Source organism: Pan troglodytes, chromosome 23 (assembly GCF_028858775.2).
Source record: "Pan troglodytes isolate AG18354 chromosome 23, NHGRI_mPanTro3-v2.0_pri, whole genome shotgun sequence".
Taxonomy (NCBI): domain Eukaryota; kingdom Metazoa; phylum Chordata; class Mammalia; order Primates; family Hominidae; genus Pan; species Pan troglodytes.
Window position 1 is genome coordinate 11651278 of NC_086016.1, and position 12893 is coordinate 11664170.

At 35.5% G+C, this 12893-nt stretch overlaps 1 long non-coding RNA gene across 2 annotated transcripts in view; it reads left to right on the forward strand.

The window, feature by feature from the left end:
• LOC129138428 (uncharacterized) overlaps nt 1-12893 on the forward strand; it is a 48041-nt gene that overhangs the window by 10931 nt on the left and 24217 nt on the right. The window contains exon 2 of one of the 2 annotated variants that reach the window (XR_008541666.1): nt 12279-12326. The exons of the other annotated variant lie outside the window; for it this stretch is intronic. This is a non-coding gene — a long non-coding RNA (uncharacterized LOC129138428). The remainder of the gene's footprint in view (nt 1-12278; nt 12327-12893) is intronic. 2 annotated transcript variants of the gene reach the window in all.

Consider the following 12893-nt stretch of genomic DNA (forward strand, 5'->3'; position numbering starts at 1 on the left):
CAGAAGCTGCACTCTTAACTACTAGGCTCTAATGCCTTTTTTTATATAAATGATATCATATTGTTCTCTTTTGATCTGGCTTCTATTAATTAGCATATTTATTGAGATTAATCTATTTTATAGTATGGATGAAAGTTTCATTTCTTTTATTGCTTGTAGTATTTCAAAATATGGATATATCAAAGCTTGCTTATTCATTTATCTGTTAATGAATATTTGATTGTTACATGCTCTTCATTATTAGCCCCTCTCTCCCATAAAAAAGTGCTGTGAATGTTTTGGTACAAGTTTTTTATGTACATATACTTTCATTTCCCTACAAATTGATTGGCAGTCATATGATAGGTGCATACGTCAAAATATTTTAAAAACTGACAAGCCTTTTTCCAGAGTCATTGTACTAATTTCCATTACCATTAGCAGTGCATGTATGTTGGTTTTCCTCTATAGTTTTGCCAACACTTGGCATGGCCAGCCTTTTTAACTTTGGCCATTCTTTTTTCTTTCTTTCTTTCTTTTTTTTGAGATGAAGTTTCACTCTTGTTGCTCAGGCTGGAGTGCAATGGCACAATCTCGGCTCACTGCAATCTACACCTCCCGGGTTCAAACAGTTCTCCTGCCTCAGCCTCCCAAGTAGCTGGGATATAGGCGTGCATCACCATGCCCAGCTAATTTTTGTATTTTTAGTAGAGCTGGGGTTTCACCATGTTGGTCAGGCTGGTCTCGATCTCTTGACCTCAGGTGATCCACCCACCTTGACCTCCCAGAGTGCTGCGATTACAGGTGTGAGCCACTGCGCCTGGCCTCTTTTTTTCTTTTTTGAGATAGGTTCTTGCTCTGTCACGCAGGCTGGAGTGCATTGGCACAACCATAGTTCACTGCAGGCTCCACCTCCTGGGCTCAAGTGATTCTCCCACCTCAGCTTCCGAGTAGCTGGTACTACAGGCATGTGCCACCATGCCTAGCTACATAGAGACACCATGCCATGTCTTTTTCTTTTTTGTAGAGACAGGATCTCACTATGTTGCCCAGGCTGCTCTCTAACTCCTGGGGTCAAGAAACCCTGCTGCCTTGACCTTCCAAAGTGCTGGGATTACAAGCTTGAGCAACTGTACCCAACCCATTTTTGACAGACACAGATCAATTCCCTAATGACTAATGATATTGAGGATCTTTCCATGTGTTTACTTTCTATCTACATATGTTCTTTAGAGAAGAAGTATTCATTTAAGTCATTTGCCTACTTTTATTAGAGTTGCTAGATTTATTATCAAGTTTTGAGAGTTCTTATATTTTCTGGACACAACTTTTTTGCCAGACATATATTTTGCAAATATTGTTCTCAGTAGTGTCTTATATTTCTATTTGTTTTACAGTGTTTCCTGAGGAACATATGTTTTACATTTTGATGAACTGGAGTTGTCAATTTCTACTTTGATGAAACATGGTGTTTGTGTCATGTCTAAGTAGTATTGAGGTCAAAGACTTTTCTATATTTTCTCCTATACGTAATTTTTCTTCCTTTTGTTTCACTTTGTTTTTACATTTTACATTTAGGCATATGATCTGTACTAAATTAATTTTTGTATCATGAGTTACGTGTTAAAGTTCTACTTTTTGCATATGAGTATCTAATTGTTCCAGCAGAATTTGTTGAAGGGCTATCTTTTATTTACTGAATTACCTTTGTATCTTTGGAGAACACCAATTTACCAAAATTCTGTACATATATTTCTGAATTTTCTATTATCTTCCAATGACATTTCTGTCTATCTTTATGCCAATATCACACTATTTTCATTACTGTAGCCTTATAAGCTTTGGTATTAGATTGTGCTAATCCTTCAAAAATATTCTTATTTTTAAGAATTATTTTGGCTATTTTAGACTCTTTGCATTTCTACTGAAGTTTTAAAATTAGTGTGTAAATTCCTATAAACAATGCCTAATAATATTTTAATTGGGATTGTATTGAATCTATATTTAGGGATAATCACATTTTACCATGTGAATTTTCTAACCCATATTCATATTACATCTTTCCATTTATTTAAGTCTTCTTTAACTTTCTGCAGTGTTTTGAGTTTTAGTGTACCAGACTCTCACATCATTTGATAGATTAATTCCTAATTCTTCTACATTTTTCATGATATTATTAATAGTACTTTTATTTTAATTTTTTATTGTTCATTGCTGGTATATGGAAATATTAGTTTAATATGTTGCTTTTTTTCTTTTTTATGTTGCTAACTCACTTATTATAGCCAGCAGTGTTTTTGTAGATTTCAGTGGACTTTCTACATAGACATGCCATCTATAAATAAAACCAATCTACATTTTCCTTTCCCATCTGTAATTCTTTTGCTTATGTTTTTTGTCTATTTTACTTGGTAGAACGTCTAGTGGAATGTTAAAACAAAGTGCTAAGAGTTAATGGACTCATCTTGTTCCTGAAATAGGGGGAAATAAACTGATTTTTCTTCATTAAGTATGATGCCAGCTATTGTTTTTACATAGATATCTTTTATTAGGATATTCTTGAATTTCTTCTAGACGGTAATAACTTAGATCTTGTTTTATTGATCCAATCTGCTTTTAAATTGGTATATTTAGACCATTTATATGTAATGTGGTTATGTGTGCAAATATATATTTTTTTCTTTTTTCTTTTTTTTTTTTTTTGAGACAGAGTCTGGCTCTGTTACCCAGGCTGGAGTGCAATGCGATGATCTTGGCTCACTGCAACTTCTGCCTCCTGGGTTCAAGCCATTCTCCTGCCTCAGCCTTCTGAGTAGCTGGCATTACAGGTGCCCACCACCATGCCTGGCTAATTTTTTGTATTTTTAGTAGAGACAGGGTTTCACTATGTTGGCCAGGCTGGTCTCGAACTCCTGACTTCATGATCTGCCCACCTCAGTCTCCCAAAGTGCTGGGATTATAGGCGTGAGCCACCGCACCTGGATATTTTTAGCTTTAAACCTATTATTTTGCTTTTGCTTTCTATCTTTCCTGAAGGAATTCAGAACCAGATACCCCAAAACGTGCCACTTTGGCATATTGATTTTTTTGAGTTAAAGACACTTGAAAAATAGCAGATGCAAGAAAAGCACTCTGATTTTCCTTTAAAGCACTCTGATTTTCCTTTTTCTTAAAAGTAGGAGGTAAAATTTCTACATGAAAGTTGCCCTCTTTATACAAGAAGGAAAGTAACAGTCTCATCACCCAGGATGAGAAGTTGAGGCAAGGGAAACCTGTACAAACAGACCTTGTTAAACCAACCCTTATCCTGTTAATCACCTCTTCACCCAATTAACTACACTAGTTCCAGCTCCTTTGTCTTGTCATATTTCACAATTTACTACTCTGTGTCTACTTCAGAACATAAGTGATTATGTCATGGAGTCTTCCTTCCTTAAAGAATCTCTCATGCCACATAATACATGTATTAAATAAACTTGTATGCATTTTCCTGTTGATCTGTCTTATATCAATTTAATTCTCAGGCTTAGCAGAGGAAAAAAAAACTAAGAAGACGGTAATAAAATTTTGCTTCCCCTACCATCCCATCTGTTTTTTGCTTATTTTCCCTCTTGTTTGCCTTCTTTTCTATGAATTAAATATATTTTACGGTTTCATCTTATCTCCTTTTTTACTTGAGAATTAAAACTCTCTGTATTGTTAATTTTAATGGTTGCTTTTGAGTTTGTAGTATACATGTTTAACTCATCACATTCTACCTTCAAATTATAATATACTACTTTACATACAGTATCATGAATAACAACATTTTCTTTATTTTATCCTAACTGTTGTTCTGTTATTGTCATGTAATTTATTTTTATATATGTTGTAAACTCATTATAAATTGTTATTATTCTTGTTTAAATTAGAGGTTAATAATGTTGTTTTCTTCTCTCTCTCTCTCTTTTTTTTTTTTTTGAGACAGAGTCTATCTTTGTACCAGGCTGCAGTGCAGTAGTGCCATCTCAGCTCACTGCAACCTCTGCCTCCCGGGTTCAAGCGATTGTCCTGCCTCAGCCTCCCGAGTAGCTGGGATTACAGGCACATGCCACCACACCCAGCTAATGTTTGTATTTTTAGTAGACACGGGGTTTCATCATGTTGCCCAGGATGGTCTCAATTTCCTGACCTCGTGATCCGCACATCTCGGCCTCCCAAAATGCTGGGATTACAGGCATGAGCCACCAGAACTGGACATGCTTTCCTTAAAAGCTAAATATTTTAGGCTTGTGTGCCATTAGGCTCTGTTACAACTACTTAATTCTGCTTTTGTAATTCTATAGCACCCATTGATAATACACAAACAAATGAGCATGAATGTGTCTCACTAAAAATTTGTTCACATAAACAGGCAGTCCACCCATGAAGCTATAGCTTGCTGACCCCTTGTTTAAACAATCAATTGAATTCAAACAGAAATAAAAGGATCTTATATATTTAACCATGTTGATACCATTTCCAGTACTTTTCATTCTTCTATGTAGATCCAAATTTCCTTTTGATATTATTTTACTTCTGCCTGAAACATTTTCTTTAACATTTTTTATAGTGTTGTTTTAATGGTGATGATTTCTTTCAGGTTCTAAGTGCCAGAACAAAATCTTTATTTCACCTACATCTTGAAAGATGGTTTCTCTGAGTCTACAATTTCCAGCTGACAATGTTTATCTTCCAGTACTTTAAAGATGTTGCTTCATTATCTTCTAATTTTCTTTGTTTCCAATAAATTGTTTGCTGGCATTTTTTGTTCCTCTGTGCAAACCGTGTTTTTGTCATTGGCTGCTTTGAGAATTTTTCTTTATCACTAGTTTTAAGCAATTTTATTTTAGTGTATTTTGTGCACAAGACAAGGATGCCCTCTTTCACCACTCCTGTTCAACATAGTATTGGAAGTCCTTGCCAAAACAGTTAGGCAAGAGAAAGAAATAAAGGTACCCAAATAGGAAGAAAGGACGTCAAACTATCCCTGTCTGTAGATTACATGATCCTATATGTAGAAAACTTTATAGGCCCAAAAGCTTAAGGCCCGAAAGCTCCTTAAGATGAAAAACACCTTTGGCAGAGTCTCAGGATACAAAAAGAACATACAAAAATTACTCGCATTCCCATACACCAACAAGAGTCAAGCGGAGAGCCAAATCAGGAATGCAATCTGATTCACAATTGCTGCAAAAAGAATCAAATACCTAGGAATACAGCTAACTAGTGAGGTGAAAGATCTCTGTAAGAACTAAAAACACCAAAGATATCAGAGAGGATGAAACAAATGAAAAAACATTCTATGCTCATGGATAGGAAGAATCAATATCATTAAAATGGCCATATTGTCCTTATTTTCAAGTATGCTATTGCACTCTATGACTGATCCAAACTCCTGCCAGATATAATTCTAAAAATCTGTTTGTTAATTTTATTATTTTATTTTTGGAATTTCTTCAGACATTGATGGTCTTGTCCCAGTTATTAACAACATCTACATGTTTAAGAATAAATTTTCTTTTCTATCTACTTCTTATTCCATTGAAAATTACCTTTCTATCCTCCTACTCTGGAAGTCTTTATGATTGTGTCCTAATCATTAGTATCCCATTGCTTCTTCAAGAGATGTCTATCAGTAGAATTTCTCCATTAATATAAGTTCATACTTCTATAAAAACTTTAAATCTCAAGTCTACAGTATTTCTAGTTCTAAAAAATATTTAAATTAGTTCTTTAATTATTTCCATCTTTATGTTTACTTTCGTTTTTTTTCTAGCATTTTAAACAACTTTATGTCAACAATTCTTTATCTTCACTTTACCTCCCTTTACCTTTCTTCATTTTATCCTAGCCATTGGATTCAGAGAAAATTATTCAACTTTTAAACTTCAAACTTGCTAGATCTATATTTAACTATGTCTATTGTTCTCTTCAGAACATCTGTTGAGTTTTTAATCCAAGAGCTATTATCAGTATTTTCTAAAATGCAACCTCTTCTTGCATGTCTCTGAAGATATGAATTACACTTACTGTAATTACATTTGTTTCTTGTCTTAATTCTGATTCTCTGAAATTACTTATTCTGTTTGATAAGTTTTGTATCTTCTTTCTTGTTTTTCTTAGAAGTTGGGTGACAATATTTTACATGGGTAGTTTTTCTGTTAATCATAGCTTATCTCCAATGATTAGGAAAATAACAACTATGAAGTAGGACAAAGTAACCTGGTTTCTCGTGTTTCAGCATTGCTGCTCCCTGTTCCTTCCTGGTTTTGTTAATTACCTGAGACTCTGCCCTGTTGATGTTAGTCAGATTCTAAGACTCACCTTGCCAAGCAAGCACTGCTTTGTTATTCCAAAGTGAAGTTCATTCTTACTTTGTCTGGAAAGCAGTCTCCACATCTTTTACCTCATTATTTCCCTCCTTTCATATTATGTTTCTTCCTTTACCAATTTTAATGGAGCTTCCCCTTTTTCGTCTCTAAGATCTCCTCAAAAACAAAACAAAAAAACATTATCAGCATTAACATATACAACAGAGAGCTTCATTGATGTGGTTTGGCTGTGTCCCCACCCAAATCTCATCTTGAATTCCCATACCTTGTGGGAGGAACCTGGTGGGAGGTAATTGAATCATGGAGGTAGGCTTTTCCTGTGCTGTTTTCCTGATAGTGAGTAAGTCTCATGAGGTCTGATGGTTATTATAAGGGGGAGTTTTCCTGCACAAGCTCTCTTTGCCTGCTGCCATTCATGTAAGATATGACTTGCTCCTCTTTGCTTTCCACCATGATTGTGAGGCTTCCCCAGCTACATGAAACTGTAAGTCCAATTAAACCTTTTTTCTTTTGTCAATTGCCCAGTCTTGGGTATGTCTCTATCAGCAGCATTAAAACAGACTAATACAGTAAACTGGTATCAGTAGAGTGGGATGCTGCTGAAAAGATACCTGAAAATGCGGAAGCAATTTTGGAACTGCGTAACAGGCAGGGGTTGGAACAGTTTGAAGGGCTCAGCAGAAGACAGGAAAATGCAGGAAAGTTTGGAACTTCCTAGAGACGTTTTGAATGGCTTTGACCAAAACGCTGATAATGATGTGAACAATGAGATCCAGGCTGATGTGGTCTCAGATGGAGTTGAGGAACTTGTTAGAAACTAGAGCAAAGTTGACTCTTGTTATGTTTTAGCAAAGAGACTGGCAGCATTTTGCCCATGCCCTAAAGATTAGTGAAACTTAGAACTTGGCAGATGAATTAGGGTATCTGACAGAAGAAATTTCTAAACAGCAAAGCATTGAAGAAGTGACTTGGGTGCTTTTAAAGGCATTCAGTTTATAAGGCAAGCAGAGCATAAAAGTTCAGAAAATTTGCAGCCTGACAATGTGATAGAAGAGAAAAACCCATTTTCTGAGGAGAAATTTAAGCTGGCTGCAGAAATTTGCATAAGTAACAAGGAACTGAATGTCAATCCCCAAGACAATGGTGAAAATGTCTCCTGGGCATGTTAGAAGTCTTCACAGCAGCCCTTCCCATCACAGTCTCAGAGGCCTAGAATAAAATGGTTTTGCTGGGCCCAGGGTCCCCATGCTGTGTGCAGTGTACGGTGTTGGTGCCCTGCATCCCAGCCACTCCAGCTGTGACTAAAAGGGACCAAAGTACAGCTTGAGCTGTTGCTTCATAGGGTGGAAGCCCCAAGCCTTGGCAGCTTCCACGTGGTGTTGAGCCTGTGGATGCACAGAAATCAAGAATTGAGGTTTGGGAACTTCTGCTTAGATTTCAGAAGATATATGGAAACACCTGGATGCCCATGCAAAAGTTTGCTGCAGAGATGGGGCCCTCATTGACAACCTCTGCTATGGCAGTGAGGAATTGAAATGTTGGGTGGGAGCCCCCACACAGAGTCCCTACTGGGGCACCGCCTGGTGGACCTGTGGGAAGAGGGCCACCATCCTCCAGACCTCAGAATGTTAGATCCACCAACAACACCACGTGCCTGGGAAAGCCACAGACACTCAACACCAGCCCACAAAAGCAGCCAGAAGGCAGGCTATATCCCGCAAAGCCACAGGGGCAGAGCTGCCCAATACCATGGGAACCCACCTCTTGCATCTGCATGATCAGGATGTGAGACATGGAGTCAAAGGAGATCATTTTGGAGCTTTAAGATTTGGCTGCCTCTCTGGATTTCGGACTTGCATGGGGTCAAGAAATGAAAAGCATAAAAATTGAAAAGTGAAAAGAAAAAATATTTTTATTCACAGAACATATATATGTATATTGTATATGAAGAAAATCCTAATACATTTATTTAAAAAGTTGTGAATAATAAGAATCAAATTCAATAATGGTGCAGAATGTGTAGAATGCGAGGTCAATACACAAAATACAATATGTAAAATTAATGGAATTTCTAAATACTAGAAATAAACAATTGAGAACACATTTAAAAGTAAAATTTTAATGGTATAAAAATAGTTAAGAATAATTTAAGTGAAACCTTTAAAAATCTTTCACACTAAAACTTTTTAAAATTTCTTGTAGAGAAACATTACAGAAGACCTAAATAAATGTAAAGAACTACCATATTCATAGATTTGAAGATGCAACATTGTTTGATGTGAATTCTCTGGAAGTTAATCTTTAGAATCAATGCAGTAGGGGCTGGGCACGGTTGCTCATGTCTGTAATCCCAGCACTTTGGGAGGCCAAGGTGGGCAGATCACAAGGTCAGGAGATCAAGACTATACTGGCTAACATGATAAAACCCTGTCTCTACTAAAAAAAAATACAAAAAAATTAGCCAGGCATGGTGGCACGGGCCTGTAGTCCCAGCTACTCAGGAAGCTGAGGCAGGATAATTGCTTGAATCTGGGAGGCTGAGGTTGCAGTGAGCCGAGATTGTGCCACTGCACTCCAACCTGGGTGACAAGGTGAGATTCTGTCTCAAAAAAAAAAAAAAAAAAGCATCAATGCAATCTATAGTTTGTAATTTATTGACTACAATGAATTCTATATCTATTTACTACAACTCTGTAGTAAATTGTGGCAAACATTTTGAGAGAAATTCACAAGCTGTTTCCAAAATTTGTTTGGAAAATTCATAGGACCTAGAATTTTGAGAAAAAAATAGAGCCAATTTTCAGACATCTAAGAAAGCTGCAGTATCAAAGCATCGTAACACAAAAATAATAAAGATAAAGAAGGGTTCAAAATTAGACCTCCACCTATGCAGTAAATTAAATGTTTATAAGGGCATGTAGATAATTCAGTGGGGAAAGTAAGTCTTTAACAAAGGCTTTTGAAATAAATGCATTCTCATATTAAAAAAATACATGCATCAGTCCTTTGTATACACAAAACTAATCCAATATTTTTAATGTAGGCATAAAAATGAAAAAGCAAAATTCAGAAAGCTTTTAAAAGAAAAAAATTAAACAATATCTGTGAGCTATTATAATAGGAAAAATATTTCTGAACAGAGAAAGCACTATCATAAGAGTAAAAATTGATAAATTGTAGATATTAATTAAAAATGTATCCTAATAAAACTGCAAAATGTAAGAAAATATAATTTTAAGCCATAGACTGTGATAAATTATTCCATATATGTATGAGAAAAAAACTGCGTGTTCAAAACGCACAGAGTACTCCTGAGATCCACTAAATAGTTATAAGAATCTTGAACAGGTATTTCACAAAACAAGAGATACAAGTGGCTTATAGGAATGTGAAAAGATGCTCCATATTATTAGATAAGGGGAAATGCAACCAAAATGCATCGAAACTGGAAAGACTACCATTTAAAATGATAATACTAATATTGGCAAATATGTGGGGAAACTAGAAGTCGTGTCTATTTCTTGTGAGAGTGTAAAATAGAACAACCGGCTGGGTGCGGTGGCTCATGCCTGTAATCACAGCACTTTGGGGGGCCGAGGCGGGCGGATCACGGGGTCATGAGATCGAGACTATCCTGGCTAACATGGTGAAACCCCGTCTCTAATAAAAATACAAAAAAAAAAAAAAAAAAATTAGCCGGGTGTGGTGGCGGGCGCCTGTAGTCCCAACTAATCAGGAAGCTGAGGCAGGAGAATGGCGTGAACCTGAGAAGTGGAGCTTGCGGTGAGCCCAGATCACGCCAGTGCACTCCAGCCCGGGCGACAGCGCGAGACTGTGTCTCAAAAAAAAAAAAAAAAAAAAAAAAAAAGCGGAACAACCGCTTTGAAAAATAATTCGCTTCTCAATAAGGCCAACATATATCTACCCTATAGCACAGCAATTTCAATTCTAGAAATTTATCCAACACAAATAAAAGCATATATTTACACAAAAACCTGTTTGAGAATGCACCTAAGTCCTTTATTTGTAAAAGCTAATTCTGAAAGCAATCTGAATATTCACTAACAGACTAATGAATAAGCAAACTCTGACAAATACATAGGCAACACAGAAATATGAGGAAAAATAAACAAATGATACACACAAATATTTGGCTAAATCTCAAATATTTATTTATGCTAAAGAAAATAAACCAGATACGCACTCACACACACATCCTGTAGGAATTCTAATTATTGGAATTTGAAGATGAACAAAATTAATCAATCATGATAGAAATTATAAGGGTTTAATCCGAGTTATTTGGGATGCTGAAGCCGGAGAATCGCTTGAACCCGGGAGGCGGAGGTTGCAGTGACCTCACATTGTACCACTGCACTCTAGCCTGGGTAACAGAGTAAGACTACGTCTTAAAACAAACAAACCAAAGAAATTATACAGGTTTGCCTCTGAAGAAGAGAAGAGAAGTTTGAATAAGCACAATAGTATTTTCTAGATTTAGTGTAATTAGGTAAATATATCAATTAATAAGAAGTACGAAACCACATTTTTGACACGTTTATTATATTTAAAATATAGCGCAATAAAATAAGGTTAGGAAATGATTGCATATTACTCTCTGAGAGGAAGAATGTTATCTGTTGGTAGAATTAATAAAGTTACTCATTTCTTATAAGAAGTAAAGATATATTGGCCGGGTGCGGTGGCTCGCGCCTATAATCCCAGCACTTTGGGAGGCTGAGGCAGGCGGATCACAATGTCAGGAGATTGAGACCATCCTGGCTAACACGGTGAAACCCTATCGCTACTAAAAATACAAAAAATAAGACGGGCGTGGTGGCGGGTAACTGTAGTCCCAGCTATTCAGGAGGCTGAGGTAGGAGGACAGCGTGAACTTGGGAGGCAGAGCTTGCAGTGAGCCGAGATCATGTCACTGCACTCCAACCTGGGCTGCAGAGTGAGACTCTGTCTCAAAAAAAAAGAAAAAAGAAGAAAGATATATCTATTAACCTGTATAGGTATATATAAGCTAAAAACAACCATTCAACTTTTGTGGGCATAGTAGTCTGTGTCAGGCATTTTTGTATAAATCATAAACATTTAATTCTCATTCAAATAATAAATATATTATCTCATGGTTATAAAGGTATAATAAGTACAATTTTAAAAAATAGACAAACTTTTCTGAATATTTCCAGTACAGTGGTATATCATTTTTTTCTGATAGAATAAATAGAAAAATACTCAAACTCTGGGTAATATTTTGCAGAAAATGAATTAGTTACACTTATTGAAGTTGAATTATTCTAGTTCCTCAATTTTATATTCCAGAAAAATATATGCTGACTATATTTTTAATGCTTTTTTTTAATTAGAGAAGTTTGTTTATTGATATGTACATCGCTTTTACTAATTCAGTTTTGAGCAAGGTGTGACTCTTTATTCAATTTTCCAAAGAGTTCCAAACCAAAACTTGTGGATTTCCAGTTGATCTGTATATCACCTTGCCACCTCTGGCTTTTTTCTCTCTAATACAGGTATAAGAATAACATTTAACAATAAATGATTTGCGAAGCCAGTTGAAAAATGTTCATGCTGTATTAATCAACTTGATAAAATGCATTAAATTTATGAATTTCTACAGGTTTGTTAGTGCCTGGAATTTATAGGTAGAGACACCCATAAAAAAGTCTTATAAGCTATATAACTTAGTGAAAAATCAATAAGGCATACTAATGTTTGCATAGGATGACAACCTGGTCATATTAATTTTTCTGAGAAAATAATCTCAAATGAAAAATCACTTCCCTAAAGCATTATTTGTTTTTATATCAGATTTATTTCAGTTCAACCAACATTTATTGCATGCTCTAAGTATTAGATATTGTGATTGGTCCTGGGAATGCTAAGATAAAAATTTCTCCTTTTCTAACCTTGAATTCACAGAGAGGTAGAAGCAAGAGAAGCATAAACATATAATTTCAATGCAATATGGTAAGTAAAATGATAGTGGTACTTTTTCTGAATTTTCAGATATCAATTATTTATTTATAAACAGTTCTTTAGAGGGTGATTTATTTTCTCTATAGACGTCAACAAGATACACTTGCCTTGTATGGCAAAAATAAATTAATTTTAGCTTTGTGCAGATACATCCTATTGAGTTACAAAGTGATGCTATCAAACACCACTGACAACAACAAATGCAGGATTTATGGCTCTCTTTGTCTCTGTTTCTCTCTCCTTCTCTCTCTCTCTCTGTGTGTATATATATATACATATATGTATATTATACATATATAGTTTAGGATACATGTGTATTTATATATAATTTTATTTTTTAGAACAAAATTAAAAATAAAGTGTCTTTAAATGAAAGTCTGTGTTTGTAACACAATCTTATGACATCAGCATTAAAAAGGCTATTCAGAACACTTCCTCAAATTGAAACTACTACCAATACTGAGTTAAATATTTTAGGACTACTTCATTATCTAGGAAATTTGAGAAGCAAATTAACTCTTTGCTCAGAGTATTGTGATACCATATCTTTTCTTGTAA